Below are 20,673 nucleotides of genomic sequence, written 5' to 3' on the forward strand. Positions count from 1 at the left end.
CCTGTCTGGTCTCTCTGTCTGGTGTCCCTGTCTGGTCTCCCTGTCCGGTCTCTCTGTCCGGTCTCTCTGTCTGGTCTCTCTGTCTGGTCTCTCTGTCCGGTCTCTCTGTCTGGTCTCTCTATCTGGTCTCTCTGTCTGGTCTCTCTGTCCGGTCTCTCTGTCCGGTCTCTCTGTCCGGTCTCTCTGTCTGGTCTCTCTGTCTGGTCTCTCTGTCTGGTCTCTCTGTCTGGTCTCCCTGTCCGGTCTCTCTGTCCGGTCTCTCTGTCCGGTCTCTCTGTCCGGTCTCTCTGTCTGGTCTCTCTGTCTGGTCTCTCTGTCCGGTCTCTCTGTCCGGTCTCTCTGTCTGGTCTCCCTGTCCGGTCTCCCTGTCTGGTCTCTCTGTCCGGTCTCTCTGTCCGGTCTCTCTGTCCGGTCTCTCTGTCTGGTCTCCCTGTCTGGTCTCCCTGTCTGGTCTCTCTGTCTGGTCTCTCTGTCTGGTCTCTCTGTCCGGTCTCCCTGTCCGGTCTCTCTGTCCGGTCTCTCTGTCTGGTCTCCCTGTCTGGTCTCTCTGTCTGGTCTCTCTGTCCGGTCTCCCTGTCCGGTCTCTCTGTCCGGTCTCCCTGTCTGGTCTCCCTGTCTGGTCTCCCTGTCTGGTCTCTCTGTCCGGTCTCCCTGTCGGGTCTCTCTGTCTGGTCTCTCTGTCTGGTCTCTCTGTCCGGTCTCCCTGTCCGGTCTCCCTGTCCGGTCTATCTGTCCGGTCTCTCTGTCTGGTCTCCCTGTCTGGTCTCCCTGTCTGGTCTCTCTGTCCGGTCTCTCTATCTGGTCTCTCTGTCTGGTCTCTCTGTCTGGTCTCTCTGTCCGGTCTCCCTGTCCGGTCTCTCTGTCTGGTCTCTCTGTCTGGTCTCTCTGTCTGGTCTCCCTGTCTGGTCTCCCTGTCTGGTCTCTCTGTCCGGTCTCTCTGTCTGGTCTCTCTGTCTGGTCTCCCTGTCTGGTCTCCCTGTCTGGTCTCTCTGTCTGGTCTCTCTGTCCGGTCTCTCTGCCTGGTCTCCCTGTCCGGTCTCCCTGTCTGGTCTCCCTGTCTGGGCTCTCTGTCTGGTCTCTCTGTCCGGTCTCCCTGTCTGGTCTCTCTGTCTGGTCTCCCTGTCCGGTCTCTCTGTCCGGTCTCTCTGTCTGGTCTCTCTGTCCGGTCTCCCTGTCTGGTCTCTCTGTCCGGTCTCCCTGTCCGGTCTCCCTGTCCGGTCTCCCTGTCCGGTCTCTCTGTCCGGTCTCTCTGTCTGGTCTCTCTGTCTGGTCTCCCTGTCTGGTCTCCCTGTCTGGTCTCTCTGTCTGGTCTCTCTGTCCGGTCTCTCTGCCTGGTCTCCCTGTCCGGTCTCCCTGTCTGGTCTCCCTGTCTGGGCTCTCTGTCTGGTCTCTCTGTCCGGTCTCCCTGTCTGGTCTCTCTGTCTGGTCTCCCTGTCCGGTCTCTCTGTCCGGTCTCTCTGTCTGGTCTCTCTGTCCGGTCTCCCTGTCTGGTCTCTCTGTCCGGTCTCCCTGTCCGGTCTCCCTGTCTGGTCTCCCTATCCGGTCTCTCTGTCTGGTCTCTCTGTCCGGTCTCCCTGTCTGGGCTCTCTGTCTGGTCTCTCTGTCCGGTCTCCCTGTCTGGGCTCTCTGTCTGGTCTCTCTGTCCGGTCTCCCTGTCTGGTCTCTCTGTCCGGTCTCCCTGTCTGGTCTCTCTGTCTGGTCTCCCTGTCTGGTCTCTCTGTCTGGTGTCCCTGTCTGGTCTCCCTGTCCGGTCTCTCTGTCCGGTCTCTCTGTCTGGTCTCTCTGTCTGGTCTCTCTGTCCGGTCTCTCTGTCTGGTCTCTCTATCTGGTCTCTCTGTCTGGTCTCTCTGTCTGGTCTCTCTGTCCGGTCTCTCTGTCCGGTCTCTCTGTCCGGTCTCTCTGTCTGGTCTCTCTGTCTGGTCTCTCTGTCTGGTCTCTCTGTCTGGTCTCCCTGTCCGGTCTCTCTGTCCGGTCTCTCTGTCTGGTCTCTCTGTCCGGTCTCTCTGTCCGGTCTCTCTGTCCGGTCTCTCTGTCTGGTCTCCCTGTCTGGTCTCCCTGTCTGGTCTCTCTGTCTGGTCTCTCTGTCCGGTCTCTCTGTCCGGTCTCCCTGTCCGGTCTCTCTGTCCGGTCTCTCTGTCCGGTCTCCCTGTCTGGTCTCCCTGTCTGGTCTCCCTGTCTGGTCTCTCTGTCCGGTCTCCCTGTCCGGTCTCTCTGTCCGGTCTCCCTGTCCGGTCTCCCTGTCCGGTCTCCCTGTCTGGTCTCTCTGTCCGGTCTCCCTGTCGGGTCTCTCTGTCTGGTCTCTCTGTCTGGTCTCTCTGTCCGGTCTCCCTGTCCGGTCTCCCTGTCCGGTCTCTCTGTCCGGTCTCTCTGTCCGGTCTCCCTGTCTGGTCTCCCTGTCTGGTCTCTCTGTCCGGTCTCTCTATCTGGTCTCTCTGTCTGGTCTCTCTGTCTGGTCTCTCTGTCCGGTCTCCCTGTCCGGTCTCTCTGTCTGGTCTCTCTGTCTGGTCTCTCTGTCTGGTCTCCCTGTCTGGTCTCCCTGTCTGGTCTCTCTGTCCGGTCTCTCTGTCTGGTCTCTCTGTCTGGTCTCCCTGTCTGGTCTCCCTGTCTGGTCTCTCTGTCTGGTCTCTCTGTCCGGTCTCTCTGCCTGGTCTCCCTGTCCGGTCTCCCTGTCTGGTCTCCCTGTCTGGGCTCTCTGTCTGGTCTCTCTGTCCGGTCTCTCTGTCTGGTCTCCCTGTCTGGTCTCTCTGTCCGGTCTCCCTGTCTGGTCTCTCTGTCCGGTCTCCCTGTCTGGTCTCTCTGTCTGGTCTCCCTGTCTGGTCTCTCTGTCTGGTGTCCCTGTCTGGTCTCCCTATCCGGTCTCTCAGTCTGGTCTCTCTGTCCGGTCTCCCTGTCTGGGCTCTCTGTCTGGTCTCTCTGTCCGGTCTCCCTGTCTGGGCTCTCTGTCTGGTCTCTCTGTCCGGTCTCCCTGTCTGGTCTCTCTGTCCGGTCTCCCTGTCTGGTCTCTCTGTCTGGTCTCCCTGTCTGGTCTCTCTGTCTGGTGTCCCTGTCTGGTCTCCCTGTCCGGTCTCTCTGTCCGGTCTCTCTGTCCGGTCTCTCTGTCCGGTCTCTCTGTCCGGTCTCTCTGTCCGGTCTCTCTGTCCGGTCTCCCTGTCCGGTCTCCCTGTCCGGTCTCTCTGTCCGGTCTCCCTGTCCGGTCTCCCTGTCCGGTCTCCCTGTCCGGTCTCTCTGTCCGGTCTCCCTGTCCGGTCTCCCTGTCCGGTCTCCCTGTCCGGTCTCTCTGTCCGGTCTCCCTGTCCGGTCTCTCTGTCCGGTCTCCCTGTCCGGTCTCTCTGTCCGGTCTCTCTGTCCGGTCTCCCTGTCCGGTCTCCCTGTCCGGTCTCTCTGTCCGGTCTCTCTGTCCGGTCTCCCTGTCCGGTCTCCCTGTCCGGTCTCTCTGTCCGGTCTCTCTGTCCGGTCTCTCTGTCCGGTCTCCCTGCCCGGTCTCCCTGTCCGGTCTCCCTGCCCGGTCTCTCTGTCTGGTCACCCTGTCTGGTCTCCCTGCCCGGTCTCTCTGTCCGGTCTCCCTGTCCGGTCTCCCTGCCCGGTCTCTCTGTCCGGTCTCTCTGTCCGGTCTCTCTGTCCGGTCTCTCTGTCCGGTCTCTCTGTCCGGTCTCCCTGCCCGGTCTCCCTGCCCGGTCTCCCTGTCCGTTCTCTCTGTCCGGTCTCTCTGTCCGGTCTCTCTGTCCGGTCTCTCTGTCCGGTCTCCCTGTCCGGTCTCTCTGTCCGGTCTCTCTGTCCGGTCTCTCTGTCCGGTCTCCCTGTCCGGTCTCCCTGTCCGGTCTCTCTGTCCGGTCTCCCTGTCCGGTCTCCCTGTCCGGTCTCCCTGTCCGGTCTCCCTGTCCGGTCTCTCTGTCCGGTCTCCCTGTCCGGTCTCCCTGTCCGGTCTCCCTGTCCGGTCTCCCTGTCCGGTCTCTCTGTCCGGTCTCCCTGTCCGGTCTCTCTGTCCGGTCTCCCTGTCCGGTCTCCCTGTCCGGTCTCCCTGTCCGGTCTCTCTGTCCGGTCTCTCTGTCCGGTCTCTCTGTCCGGTCTCCCTGTCCGGTCTCTCTGTCCGGTCTCTCTGTCCGGTCTCTCTGTCCGGTCTCTCTGTCCGGTCTCTCTGTCCGGTCTCCCTGTCCGGTCTCTCTGTCCGGTCTCCCTGTCCGGTCTCCCTGTCCGGTCTCCCTGTCCGGTCTCCCTGTCCGGTCTCTCTGTCCGGTCTCCCTGTCCGGTCTCCCTGTCCGGTCTCCCTGTCCGGTCTCCCTGTCCGGTCTCTCTGTCCGGTCTCCCTGTCCGGTCTCTCTGTCCGGTCTCCCTGTCCGGTCTCCCTGTCCGGTCTCCCTGTCCGGTCTCTCTGTCCGGTCTCTCTGTCCGGTCTCTCTGTCCGGTCTCTCTGTCCGGTCTCCCTGTCCGGTCTCCCTGTCCGGTCTCCCTGTCCGGTCTCCCTGTCCGGTCTCCCTGTCCGGTCTCTCTGTCCGGTCTCCCTGTCTGGTGTCCCTGTCTGGTCTCCCTGTCCGGTCTCTCTGTCCGGTCTCCCTGTCTGGTGTCCCTGTCTGGTCTCCCTGTCCGGTCTCTCTGTCCGGTCTCTCTGTCCGGTCTCTCTGTCCGGTCTCTCTGTCCGGTCTCCCTGTCTGGTCTCTCTGTCCGGTCTCTCTGTCCGGTCTCTCTGTCCGGTCTCCCTGTCCGGTCTCTCTGTCCGGTCTCTCTGTCCGGTCTCCCTGTCCGGTCTCCCTGTCCGGTCTCCCTGTCCGGTCTCTCTGTCCGGTCTCTCTGTCCGGTCTCCCTGTCTGGTCTCCCTGTCTGGTCTCTCTGTCTGGTCTCTCTGTCCGGTCTCTCTGTCCGGTCTCTCTGTCCGGTCTCTCTGTCCGGTCTCTCTGTCCGGTCTCCCTGTCTGGTCTCTCAGTCCGGTCTCTCTGTCCGGTCTCTCTGTCCGGTCTCTCTGTCCGGTCTCTCTGTCCGGTCTCTCTGTCCGGTCTCTCTGTCCGGTCTCTCTGTCCGGTCTCTCTGTCTGGTCTCTGTCCGGTCTCTCTGTCCGGTCTCCCTGTCCGGTCTCTCTGTCCGGTCTCCCTGTCCGGTCTCCCTGTCTGGTCTCTCTGTCCGGTCTCCCTGTCCGGTCTCTCTGTCCGGTCTCCCTGTCCGGTCTCTCTGTCCGGTCTCCCTGTCCGGTCTCCCTGTCTGGTCTCCCTGTCCGGTCTCTCTGTCCGGTCTCTCTGTCCGCTCTCCCTGTCTGGTCTCCCTGTCCGGTCTCTCTGTCCGGTCTCTCTGTCCGCTCTCTCTGTCCGGTCTCTCTGTCCGGTCTCCCTGTCCGGTCTCTCTGTCCGGTCTCCCTGTCCGGTCTCTCTGTCCGGTCTCCCTGTCCGGTCTCTCAGTCTGGTCTCTCTGTCCGGTCTCTCTGTCCGGTCTCCCTGTCCGGTCTCCCTGTCCGGTCTCTCTGTCCGGTCTCTCTGTCTGGTCTCCCTGTCCGGTCTCTCTGTCCGGTCTCTCTGTCCGGTCTCCCTGTCCGGTCTCTCTGTCTGGTCTCTCTGTCTGGTCTCTCTGTCCGGTCTCCCTGTCCGGTCTGCCTGTCCGGTCTCTCTGTCTGGTCTCTCTGTCCGGTCTCTCTGTCTGGTCTCTCTGTCTGGTCTCCCTGTCCGGTCTCCCTGTCCGGTCTCCCTGTCCGGTCTCCCTGTCCGGTCTCTCTGTCCGGTCTCTCTGTCCGGTCTCTCTGTCTGGTCTCCCTGTCCGGTCTCTCTGTCTGGTCTCCCTGTCTGGTCTCTCTGTCTGGTCTCTCTGTCCGGTCTCCCTGTCTGGTCTCCCTGTCTGGTCTCCCTGTCTGGTCTCCCTGTCTGGTCTCCCTGTCTGGTCTCCCTGTCCGGTCTCCCTGTCCGGTCTCTCTGTCCGGTCTCTCTGTCTGGTCTCCCTGTCTGGTCTCCCTGTCTGGTCTCCCTGTCTGGTCTCCCTGTCTGGTCTCCCTGTCCGGTCTCCCTGTCCGGTCTCTCTGTCCGGTCTCTCTGTCCGGTCTCCCTGTCTGGTCTCCCTGTCTGGTCTCCCTGTCTGGTCTCTCTGTCTGGTCTCTCTGTCCGGTCTCTCTGTCTGGTCTCTCTGTCTGGTCTCTCTGTCTGGTCTCTCTGTCTGGTCTCTCTGTCTGGTCTCTCTGTCTGGTCTCCCTGTCCGGTCTCTCTGTCTGGTCTCTCTGTCCGGTCTCCCTGTCCGGTCTCCCTGTCCGGTCTCTCTGTCCGGTCTCCCTGTCCGGTCTCCCTGTCCGGTCTCCCTGTCCGGTCTCTCTGTCCGGTCTCCCTGCCCGGTCTCTGTGTCCGGTCTCTCTGTCCGGTCTCTCTGTCCGGTCTCTCTGTCCGGTCTCCCTGCCCGGTCTCCCTGTCCGGTCTCTCTGTCCGGTCTCTCTGTCCGGTCTCCCTGTCCGGTCTCCCTGCCCGGTCTCCCTGTCCGGTCTCCCTGTCCGGTCTCCCTGTCCGGTCTCCCTGTCCGGTCTCTCTGTCCGGTCTCCCTGTCCGGTCTCCCTGTCCGGTCTCTCTGTCCGGTCTCCCTGTCCGGTCTCCCTGTCCGGTCTCTCTGTCCGGTCTCTCTGTCCGGTCTCCCTGCCCGGTCTCCCTGTCCGGTCTCCCTGTCCGGTCTCCCTGTCCGGTCTCCCTGTCCGGTCTCTCTGTCCGGTCTCCCTGTCCGGTCTCTCTGTCCGGTCTCCCTGTCCGGTCTCCCTGTCCGGTCTCCCTGTCTGGTCTCTCTGTCCGGTCTCCCTGTCCGGTCTCTCTGTCTGGTCTCTCTGTCCGGTCTCCCTGTCCGGTCTCTCTGTCCGGTCTCTCTGTCCGGTCTCCCTGCCCGGTCTCCCTGTCCGGTCTCCCTGTCCGGTCTCCCTGTCCGGTCTCCCTGTCTGGTCTCTCTGTCCGGTCTCCCTGTCCGGTCTCTCTGTCCGGTCTCTCTGTCCGGTCTCCCTGTCCGGTCTCTCTGTCTGGTCTCTCTGTCCGGTCTCCCTGTCCGGTCTCTCTGTCCGGTCTCCCTGTCCGGGCTCCCTGTCCGGTCTCCCTGTCCGGTCTCTCTGTCCGGTCTCCCTGTCCGGTCTCTCTGTCTGGTCTCTCTGTCCGGTCTCCCTGTCCGGTCTCCCTGTCCGGTCTCTCTGTCTGGTCTCTCTGTCCGGTCTCCCTGTCCGGTCTCTCTGTCTGGTCTCCCTGTCCGGTCTCTCTGTCCGGTCTCCCTGTCCGGTCTCTCTGTCCGGTCTCTCTGTCTGGTCTCCCTGTCTGGTCTCTCTGTCCGGTCTCCCTGTCCGGTCTCTCTGTCCGGTCTCCCTGTCCGGTCTCCCTGTCCGGTCTCTCTGTCCGGTCTCTCTGTCCGGTCTCTCTGTCCGGTCTCTCTGTCCGGTCTCCCTGCCCGGTCTCTCTGTCCGGTCTCCCTGTCCGGTCTCTCTGTCTGGTCTCCCTGTCCGGTCTCCCTGTCCGGTCTCTTTGTCCGGTCTCCCTGTCCGGTCTCCCTGTCCGGTCTCCCTGTCCGGTCTCTCTGTCCGGTCTCTCTGTCTGGTCTCCCTGTCTGGTCTCCCTGTCTGGTCTCTGTCTGGGCTCTCTGTCTGTCTGGTCTCTGTCTGGTCTCCCTGTCTGGTCTCTGTCTGGGCTCTCTGTCTGTCTGGTCTCTGTCTGGTCTCCCTGTCTGGTCTCTGTCTGGGCTCTCTGTCTGTCTGGTCTCTGTCTGGGCTCCCAGCCTGTCTGTCTGCTTCCTGCCCCCCCCCTGTACCTCACTCTGCCCCTTGCTGATCTTTTCCAGGACGCTGTGTGCTCACAGACAGTCGACGAGAGGCTCCTGAATGTTCACAATGTGATCCAGCAGCTGCCCCCTCCTCATTACCGGACCCTCCACTTCCTGATGAGGCATCTCGGTCGCTTGGCACAGCACAGCGCAGTTACCAACATGCACATCAAAAACCTGGCAATAGTGTGGGCACCCAACCTCCTTCGGTGAGACATGGAGCACCACTCAGCTACGTCCCACTGTCCCGAATATCCCTCCCTCTGTCTCTGTCCCTCTCCCTCTGTCCCTGTCTCAATCCCTCTGCCTCTTTCTCTCTCCCTCCGTCCCCATTCTCACTCCTGTCTCTCTCGGTCTCACCCTCTCTGTGTCTGCGTATCATTTAATTTTCTCCGTTGAACTGTGGATTGGACCAGGGCAGGAGCTGTAAGGGATCTGGCTCTGCAGGACAGAACAGCTGCTGTGAAATGGTTCCGTCAGAGAGAGAGAGAGAGAGGGAGAGAGAGAGAGAGAGAGACAGAGACAGAGACAGAGAGAGAGAGACAGACAGAGACACAGAGAGAGAGACAGAGAGATAGACACAAAGAGAGAGAGAGACAGAGATGAGGGAGAGAGATAGAGAGAGAGAGACAGAGACACAGAGACAGACATAAAGAGAGAGAGAGGGGGAGAGTGAGACAGACAGACAGAGAGAGAGAGTGTGTAACGGGGGATTTGGGTTCAGCCTTTACCTCCTGTGGTAACCCTGGGGAGGCAGGTGGGTTCCTGAGTGGGGAGGGCACACCCAGGGGAGCCATCCCTGTGACGGGGGAAGGTGATCGGCAGAACCAAGGGATTTATTTGACCCTGACTGTGTTCCTCTCCACCTGCAGCTCCAAGGAGATTGAGTCGGTGGGATTTACTGGGACCGACGCATTCCAGGAAGTGCGGATTCAGTCCATCGTGGTCGAATTCCTACTTCGGCACGTGGACATCCTCTTCAGTGACACTTTCAGCTCTGCAGGGAAGGAGAGCTCTGGTAAGGGACAGACACCCTCCCAGGGCAACACCAGCACCGGGCACCGCACACAGCAGCATCCTGTGCCTGTGTCACAGGCTGGAGGGGGAGGGCTGAATGGCCTCCTGTTCCTGTGTGACAGGCTGGAGGAAGAGGGGCAGAATGGCCTCCTGTTCCTGTGTGACAGGCTGGAGGAGGAGGGGCTGAATGGCCTCCTGTTCCTGTGTGACAGGCTGGAGGAGGAGGGGCTGAATGGCCTCCTGTTTCTGTGTGACAGGCTGGAGGAGGAGGGGCAGAATGGCCTCCAGTTCCTGTGTGACAGGCTGGAGGAGGAGGGGCTGAATGGCCTCCTGTTCCTGTGTGACAGTCTGGAGGAGGAGGGGCTAAATGGCCTCCTGTTTCTGTGTGACAGGCTGGAGGAGGAGGGGCTGAATGGCCTTCTGTCCCTGTGTAACAGGCTGGAGGAGGAGGGGCTGAATGGCCTCCTGTTCCTGTGTAACAGGCTGAAGGAGGAGGGGCTGAACGGCCTCCTGTCCCTGTGTAACAGGCTGGAGGAGATGGGGCTGAATGGCCTCCTGTCCCTGTGTAACAGGCTGGAGGAGGAGGGGCTGAACGGCCTCCTGTTCCTGTGTAACAGGCTGGAGGAGGAGGGGCTGAATGGCCTCCTGTTCCTGTGTAACAGGCTGGAGGAGGAGGGGCTGAACGGCCTCCTGTTCCTGTGTAACAGGCTGGAGGAGGAGGGGCTGAACGGCCTCCTGTTCCTGTGTAACAGGCTGGAGGAGATGGGGCTGAATGGCCTCCTGTTCCTGTGTGATAGGCTGGAGGAGGAGGAGCTGAATAGCCTCCTGTCCCTGTGTAACAGTCTGGAGGAGGGGGGCTGAATGGCCTCCTGTTCCTGTGTAACGGGCTGGAGGAGGAGGGGCTGAATAGCCTCCTGTCCCTGTGTAACAGGCTGGAGGAGGAGGGGCTGAATGGCCTCCGGTTCCTGTGTAACAGGCTGGAGGAGGAGGGGCTGAATGGCCTCCTGTTCCTGTGTAACAGGCTGGAGGAGAAGGGGCTGAATGGCCTCCTGTTCTTGTGTAACAGGCTGGAGGAGAAGGGGCTGAATGGCCTCCTGTTCCTGTGTAACAGGCTGGAGGAGAAGGGGCTGAATGGCCTCCTGTCCCTGTGTAACAGGTTGGAGGAGGAGGGGCTGAATGGCCTCCTATCCCTGTGTAATGGTGAACTGTAAGGGTTGACGTAGCCAATTATTCCATAATGTGTTTAGTCTGATCAGGGAGGGGGGTTTAAGGGTGCGTGTGGAAAGAGTTGTACCATCTCTCACCCAATCTCTCTCCCACAGACACACACCCCACACACTGACCAACTTTCACACAGACACAAACACACACACACACACCCAGATACATACACACTCACCCAGATTCACACACACAATCACACACACACATACCCAGACCAACTCACACAGCCACACACAGACACACAGACCAACTCTCACACACACACTCACACACAGACACACACACACAAACTCTCTCACACAGACCAACTGACCCACACACAAACACAGAGACACACACACACAGACCAACTCTCAAACACACACAGACACACACACAGACCAACTCTCACATACACACAGACACACACACACAGACCAACTCCCATACACACACAGACACTTACTTAGACACAGACACACACAGATCAACTTTCAGACAGAGACACAGCCACACAGACACACACAGACCAACTTTCACACACTGACACACACACACACCTACACAGACACACACACATACCCAGAGACACCCACACACACACACAGACCAACTCACACACACAGCCACACACACACACTCTCTCACACACACACACAAACACTCTCACACACACACAAACGCTCTCACACAAACAGACACACACGCTCTCACAGACACACACTCACACAGACACACACACAGACCAACTCTCGCACACACAGACCAACTGACTCACACACAAACACAGAGACACACACACAGACCAACCCTCACACACACACAGACCAACTCTCACACAAACACAGAGACACACACACAGACCAACTGACTCACACACACACAGCCACACACAGACCAACTCTCACACACAGACCAACTCACACACACACAGACCAACTCACACACACACACAGACACTCACTTAGACACAGACACACACAGATCAACTTTCACACACAGACACACCCACACACAGACACACACAGACCAATGTTCACACACAGACACACACACACACAGACCAACTCACACACAGAGCCACACACAGACACACAAACACACTCACACATAGACACACAAACACAGAGACACACACAGACCAACTCTCACACACACAGGCCAACTCTCTCACACACACAGACCAACTCTCTCTCTCTCACACAGACTAATTCACACACACACAGACCAACTCACACACACAAAGACCAACTCTCACACACAGACACACACAGACCAACTCACAGACACACAGACACAGACCAACTCTCTCTCTCACATACAGACCAACTCACACACACACAGACCAACTCTCACACACACAGACACACAAGCACACTCTCACACACAGACACACAAACTCTCTCACACACACAGACACACATTCACACAGACACACACACACAGACCCACACACACATAGACCAACTTTCACACACACAGACCAACAATCACACACAGACACACACACAGACCAACTCACACACACACACACAGACCAACTCACACACAGACACAGACCAACTCACACACACAGACCAACTCTCACACACACACACAGACCAACTCTCATACACAGAAACACACACAGACCAACTCTCACACACACACAGACCAACTCTCACACACAGACACAGATCAACTCTCACACACACAGACACACACACAGACCAACTCAGACACACACTTACATACACACAGACCAACTCACACACACACACAGACCAACAATCACACACAGACACACACACACAGACCAACAATCACACACAGACACACACACAGACCAACTCTCTCAACACACACACAGACCAACAATCACACACAGACACACACACACAGACCAACAATCACACACAGACACACACACACAGACCAGCTCTCTCAACACACACACAGACCAACAATCACACACAGACACACACACACAGACCAACAATCACATACAGACACACACACACAGACCAACTCTCTCAACACACACAGACCAACAATCACACACAGACACACACACACAGACCAACAATCACACACAGACACACACACAGACCAACTCTCTCAACACACACACAGACCAACAATCACACACAGACACACACACAGACCAACAATCACACACAGACACACACACAGACCAACTCTCTCAACACACACACAGACCAACAATCACACACAGACACACACACAGACCAACTCTCTCAACACACACACAGACCAACAATCACACACAGACACACACACACAGACCAACAATCACACACAGACACACACACAGACCAACTCACACACACACACACACAGACCAACTCACACACAGACACAGACCAACTCACACACACAGACCAACTCTCACACACACACAGACCAACTCTCATACACAGAAACACACACAGACCAACTCTCACACACACACACAGACCAACTCTCACACACAGACACAGATCAACTCTCACACACACAGACCAACTCTCACACAGACACACACAGAGACCAACTCACACACACACAGACCAACTCTCACATGCAGACATACACACAGACCAACTCTCACACACACACACACAGACCAACTCTCACACACTCTCACACACACAGACCAACTCTCACACACATACACACACAGACCAACTCTCACACACATACACACACACCAACTCACACACACTCACACACACAGACCAACTCTCACACACACAGACCAACTCACACACACAGACCAACTCTCACACACATACACACACACCAACTCACACACACTCACACACACAGACCAACTCTCACACACACAGACCAACTCACACACACAGACCAACTCTCACACACATACACACACAGACCAACTCACACACACAGACCAACTCTCACACACATACACACACACCAACTCACACACACTCACACACACAGACCAACTTTCACACACACAGACCAACTCACACACACAGACCAACTCTCACACACGCACAGACCAACTCTCACTCACACACACACACACAGACCAACTCTCACACACGTACACACACAGACCAACTCTCACACACACACACCAACTCTCACACACACACACCAACTCACACACACTCACACACACAGACCAACTCTCACACACACACAGACCAACTCTCACACACACACACAGACCAACTATCACACACACACACACAGACCAATTCTCACACACACAGACCAACTCTTTCACACACACACCAACTCACACACACACAGACCAACTCAAACACACACAGACCAACTCTCACACACACAGACCAACTCTCACACACACAGACCAACTCTCTCTCACACACACAGACCAACTCACACACACAGATGAACTCTCTCACACACACAGACCAACTCTCTCACACACACACAGACCAACTCACACACAGACACACACACACAGACAGACACACACACAGACCAACTCTCTCACACACACAGAACAACTCACACACAGACAGACACACACAGACCAACTCTCACACACACACACAGACCAACTCACACACACTCACACACACAGACCAACTCTCACACACAGACACACACACAGACCAACTCTCACACACAGACACAGACACACACACACAGACCAACTCTCACACACAGACACAGACACACACACACAGACCAACTCTCACACACACACAGACCAACTCTCACACACAGACACACACACAGACCAACTCTCACACACACAGACACACACAGACCAACTCTCACACACAGACACACACACAGACTAACTCTCAAACACAGACACACATACATACTAACTCTCACACACACAGACATACAAGCACACTCTCACACACAGACACACAAACTCTCTCACACACACAGACACACACTCTCACAGACACACACTCTCACAGACACACACTCACACAGACACACACACACAGACCCACATACACAGACCCACTCACACAGACCAACTCAAACACACAGACCAACTGACACACACACACAAACACAGAGACACACACACAGACCAACTCACACACGCACAGACCAACTCTCTCACACACACACTCAGACCAACTCACACACACACAGACACACACACAGATCCACACTCACACACACAGACCAACTCTCACACACACAGACACACACACAGACCAACTCTCACACACACTCACACACACACACCAACTCTCTCACACACACACACAGACCAACTCTCACACACACAGACACACACACAGACCAACTCTCACACACACTCACACACACACACCAACTCTCACACACACACACACCAACTCACACACACAGATCAACTCTCACACACACAGACCAACTCACACACACACAGACCAACTCTCACACGCAGACATACACACAGACCAACTCTCACACACACTCACATACACAGACCAACTCACTCTCACACACAGACACACACAGACACACAGACCAACTCTCACACACACACACAGACATACACACAGACAAACTCACACACACTCACACACAGACCAACTCAGAAACTCACACACACACAGACCAACTCTCTCTCACACACACACACAGGCGAACAATCACACACAGACCAACTCTCACACACACACACAGACCAACTCTCACACTCACACACACACAGACCAACTCACACACACACAGACCAACTCTCTCACACACACACAGACCAACTCTCATACACAGACACAAACACAGACACACACACCAACTCTCACACACACACAGACCAACTCACACACACACAGACCAACTCTCTCACACACACACAGACCAACTCTCATACACAGACACAAACACAGACACACACACCAACTCTCACACACACACAGACCAACTCTCATACACAGAAACACACACACAGACCAACTCTCACACACACATAGACCAACTCTCACACACAGACACAGACCAACTCTCACACACAGGCACAGACACACACACAGACCAACTCTCACACAGACCCAAACAGAGACCAACTCACACACACACAGACCAACTGTCACACACACACACATACACACAGACCAACTCTCACACACACTCACACACACACACCAACTCTCACACACACACACAGACCAACTCTCACACACACCAACTCTCACACACACACACCAACTCTCTCACACACACACAGACCAACTCTCACACACACAGACACACACACAGACCAACTCTCACACACACTCACACACACACACCAACTCTCTCACACACACACAGACCAACTCTCACACACACCAACTCTCACACACACACACAGACCAACTCTCACACACACAGACACAAACAGACCAACTCTCACACACAGACACACACACAGACCAACTCTCACACACACACAGACCAACTCTCACACACACAGACACACACACACCAACTCTCACACACACACAGACCAACTCTCACACACACTAACACACACACACCAACTCACACACACAGATCAACTCTCTCACACACAGACCAACTCACACACACACAGACCAACTCTCACACGCAGACATACACACAGACCAACTCTCACACACACTCACATACACAGACCAACTCACTCTCACACACAGACACACACAGACCAACCCACACACACAGACACACAGACCACCTCTCACACACACACAGACACACACACAGACCAACTCACACACACTCTTACACACAGACCAACTCACACACACACAGACCAACTCACACACACACTCACACACACACAGACCAACTCTCTCTCACACACACACACAGGCGAACAATCACACACAGACACACACACAGACCAACTCACACACACACACACACAGACCAACTCTCACACTCACACACACACAGACCAACTCACACACACACAGACCAACTCTCTCACACACTCATAGGTGAACAATCACACACAGACACACACACAGACCAACTCACACACACACACAGACCAACTCTCACACTCACACACACACAGACCAACTCTCTCTCACACACACACACAGGCGAACAATCACACACAGACACACACACAGACCAACTCACACACACACACAGACCAACTCTCACACTCACACACACAGAGACCAACTCACACACACACAGACCAACTCTCACACACACTCACATACACAGACCAACTCACTCTCACACACAGACACACACAGACCAACCCACACACACAGACACACAGACCAACTCTCACACACACACAGGCACACACACACAGACCAACTCACACACACTCTCACACACAGACCAACTCAGACACACACTCACACACACACAGACCAACTCAAACACACACAGACCAAGTCTCTCTCTCACACACGCACAGGCGAACAATCACACACAGACAACACACACAGACCAACTCACACACACACACAGACCAACTCTCACACTCACACACACAGACCAACTCACACACACACAGACCAACTCTCTCACACACACACAGACCAACTCTCATACACAGACACACACACACAGACCCACTCTCACACACACACAGACCAACTCACACACACACACAGACCAACTCTCATACACAGAAACACACACACAGACCAACTCTCACACACACTCACACACACATAGACCAACTCTCACACACAGACACAGACCAACTCTCACACACAGGCACAGACACACACAGACCAACTCTCACACAGACCCACACAGAGACCAACTCACACACACACAGACCAACTCTCACACACACTCACACACACATAGACCAACTCTCACACACACTCACACACACAGACCAACTCACACACACGCTCACACACACAGACCAACTCACTCTCACACACAGACACACACAGACCAACCCACACACACAGACACACAGACTAACTCTCTCACACACACAGACACACACACCAACTCTCACACACACAGACACACACACAGACCAACTCACACACACTGACCAACTCAGACACACACTCACACACACACAGACCAACTCACACACACACTCACACACACACAGACCAACTCACACACACACTCACACACACACAGACCAACTCTCTCTCACACACACACACAGACGAACAATCACACACAGGCACACACAAAGACCAACTCTCACACTCACACACACACAGACCAACTCACACACACACAGACCAACTCACTCACACACACAAACCAACTCTCATACACAGACACACACACACAGACCCACTCTCACACACACACAGACCAACTCACACACACACAGACCAACTCTCATACACAGACACACACACACAGACCAACTCTCACACACACATAGACCAACTCTCACACACAGGCACAGACACACACACAGACCAACTCTCACACAGACACACACATAGACCAACTCACACACACACAGACCAACTCACACACACAGACACACACAGACCAACTCTCTCACACACACACACAGACCAACTCTCTCACACAGACACACACACAGACCAACTCACACACAGACACAGACACACACACAGACCAACTCTAACACACAGACACACACACAGACCAACTCTCACACACAGACCCAGACACACACACAGACCAACTCTCACACACACAGACCAACTCTCTCACACACACAGACCCACTCACACACACACCAACTCACACACACACACCAACTCACACACACAGACCAACTCACACACACACACAAACACAGAGACCAACTCACACACACACAGACCAACTCACACACACACAGACCAACTCACACACACACTCACACACACAGACCAACTCTCACACACACACAGACCAACTCACACACACACTCACACACACAGACCAACTCTCACACACACAGACCAACTCTCACACACATACACACACAGACCAACTCTCACACACATACACACACAGACCAACTCTCACACACACACCAACTCTCACACACATACACACACAGACCAACTCTCACACACACACCAACTCTCACACACACACACCAACTCTCACACACACACACACACACACCAACTCACACACACACACACACACCAACTCTCTCACACACACACACACACCAACTCTCACACACACACAGACCAACTCTCACACACACAGACCAACTCTCACACACACACAGACCAACTCTCACACACACAGACCAACTCTCTCACACACACACCAACTCACACACACACACACCAACTCACACACACACAGACCAACTCTCACACACACAGACCAACTCACACACACACTCACACACACACAGACCAACTCTCACACACACACACACACAGACCAACTCTCTCACACACACACCAACTCACACACACACACACCAACTCTCTCACACACACACCAACTCACACACACACACACACACACACCAACTCTCTCACACACACACACACACACCAACTCACACACACACACACCAACTCACACACACACAGACCAACTCTCACACACACAGACCAACTCACACACACACTCACACACACACAGACCAACTCTCACACACACACACACAGACCAACTCTCACACACACAGACCAACTCTCACACACACACCAACTCACACACACACACACGCAGACCAACTCACACACACACACATACCAACTCTCACACACACACAGACCAACTCTCACACACACACAGACCAACTCACACACACACAGACCAACTCACACACACAGACCAACTCTCACACACACACAGACCAACTCACACACACACTCACACACACAGACCGACTCTCACACACACAGACCAACTCTCACACACACACAGACCAACTCTCACACACATACACACACATCAACTCTCACACACATACACACACACACCAACTCTCTCACACACAGACCAGCTCTCTCACACACACACACCAACTCTCACACACACACACCAACTCTCACATACACACAGACCAACTCTCACACACGCTCACACACACACAGACCAACTCACACACACTCTCTCACACACACAGACCAACTCTCACACACACACAGACCAACTCTCACACACACACAGACCAACTCTCTCACACGCTCACACACACACAGACCAACTCACACACACACTCTCACACACACACAGACCAACTCTCACACACATACACACACAGACCAACTCACACACACACACACAGACTAACTCTCACACACACACCAACTCTCACACACACACCAACTCTCACACACATACACACACACAGACCAACTCACACACACACACACACCAACTCTCACACACAGACACACACACACTAACCCTCTCACACAGACACAGATACACACAGACCAACTCTCTCACACAGACACACACACACACTAACCCTCTCACACAGACACAGACACACACAGACCAACTCTCTCACACAGACACACACACAGACCAACTCACACACTAAGGCCAACTCTCACACACAGACACACACACACAGACCAACTCTCTCACACAGACACACACAGACCAACTCTCACACACTGAGACACACACACAGGCCAACTCTCACACACAGACAGACACACACAGACACACACACACAGACCAACTCTCTCACACAGACACACACAGACCAACTCTCACACACTGAGACACACACACAGGCCAACTCTCACACACAGACACACACACACACAGACCAACTCTCACAACAGACACTCACACACAGACCAACTCTCTCACACACACGCAGACCAACTCTCTCACACAGGCACACATACACAGACCAACTCTCTCACACAGAATACTGACACACAGACACACACATGCAGACACACACACACAGACACTCACTCACACATATTCTGACTCTGAACGGGCGATGGGATTTCTCTTGGGAGGAGTGGTTGGATGTGGATGGTGCCCTGTGAGTGTGTGTGTGTGTTGGGGAGGGGGTGGATGTGGATGGTGCCCTGTGTGTGTGAGTGTGTTGGTTGGATGTGGATGGTGCCCTGTGAGTGTGTGTGTGTGTGTGTGTTGGGGAGGGGGTGGATGTGGATGGTGTCCTGTGTGTGTGAGTGTGTTGGGGAGGGGTTGGATGTGGATGGTGCCCCGTGTGTGTGAGTGTGTGTGTGTGTGTGTGTGAGTGTGTTGGTTGGATGTGGATGGTGCCCCGTGTGTGTGTGAGTGTTGGGGAGGGGGTGGATGTGGATGGTGCCCTGTGTGTGTGTGTGTGTTGGGGAGGGGGTGGATGTGGATGGTGCCCTGTGTGTGTGTGTGTGTGTGTGTGTGTGAGTGTGTTGGGGAGGGGGTGGATGTGGATGGTGCCCTGTGTGTGTGTGTGTGTGTGAGTGTGTTGGGGAGGGGGTGGATGTGGATGGTGCCCTGTGAGTGTGTGTGTGTGTGAGTGTGTGTGTGTGTGAGTGTGTTGGGGAGGGGGTGGATGTGGATGGTGCCGTGTGTGTGTGTGTGTGTGTGTGTGTGTGTGTGTGTGTGTGTGTGTGTGTGAGTGTGTTGGGGAGGGGGTGGATGTGGATGGTGCCCTGTGTGTGTGTGTGTGTGTGTGTGTGTGTGTGTTGGGGAGGGGGTGGATGTGGATGGTGCCCTGTGTGTGTGTGTGTGTGTGAGTGTGTTGGGGAGGGGGTGGATGTGGATGGTGCCCTGTGTGTGTGTGTTGGGGAGGGGGTGGATGTGGATGGTGCCGTGTGTGTGTGTGTGAGTGTGTTGGGGAGGGGGTGGATGTGGATGGTGCCCTGTGTGTGTGTGTGTGTGTGTGTGTGTGTGTGT

At 55.4% G+C, this 20,673-nt stretch overlaps 1 pseudogene across 1 annotated transcript in view; it reads left to right on the plus strand.

Moving 5' to 3' along the window:
- LOC122545253 (uncharacterized) overlaps window positions 1–20,673 on the plus strand; it is a 121,015-nt pseudogene that overhangs the window by 45,630 nt on the left and 54,712 nt on the right. The window contains exons 11-12 of the transcript XR_015753618.1: window positions 7,762–7,952; window positions 8,616–8,761. The product of XR_015753618.1 is annotated as an uncharacterized LOC122545253 (transcript). The remainder of the gene's footprint in view (window positions 1–7,761; window positions 7,953–8,615; window positions 8,762–20,673) is intronic.

The sequence above is a fragment of the Chiloscyllium plagiosum genome, unplaced genomic scaffold (assembly GCF_037043375.1).
Source record: "Chiloscyllium plagiosum isolate Xiang-an unplaced genomic scaffold, Cpla_swu_hap1 HiC_scaffold_38, whole genome shotgun sequence".
Lineage (NCBI taxonomy): Eukaryota > Metazoa > Chordata > Chondrichthyes > Orectolobiformes > Hemiscylliidae > Chiloscyllium > Chiloscyllium plagiosum.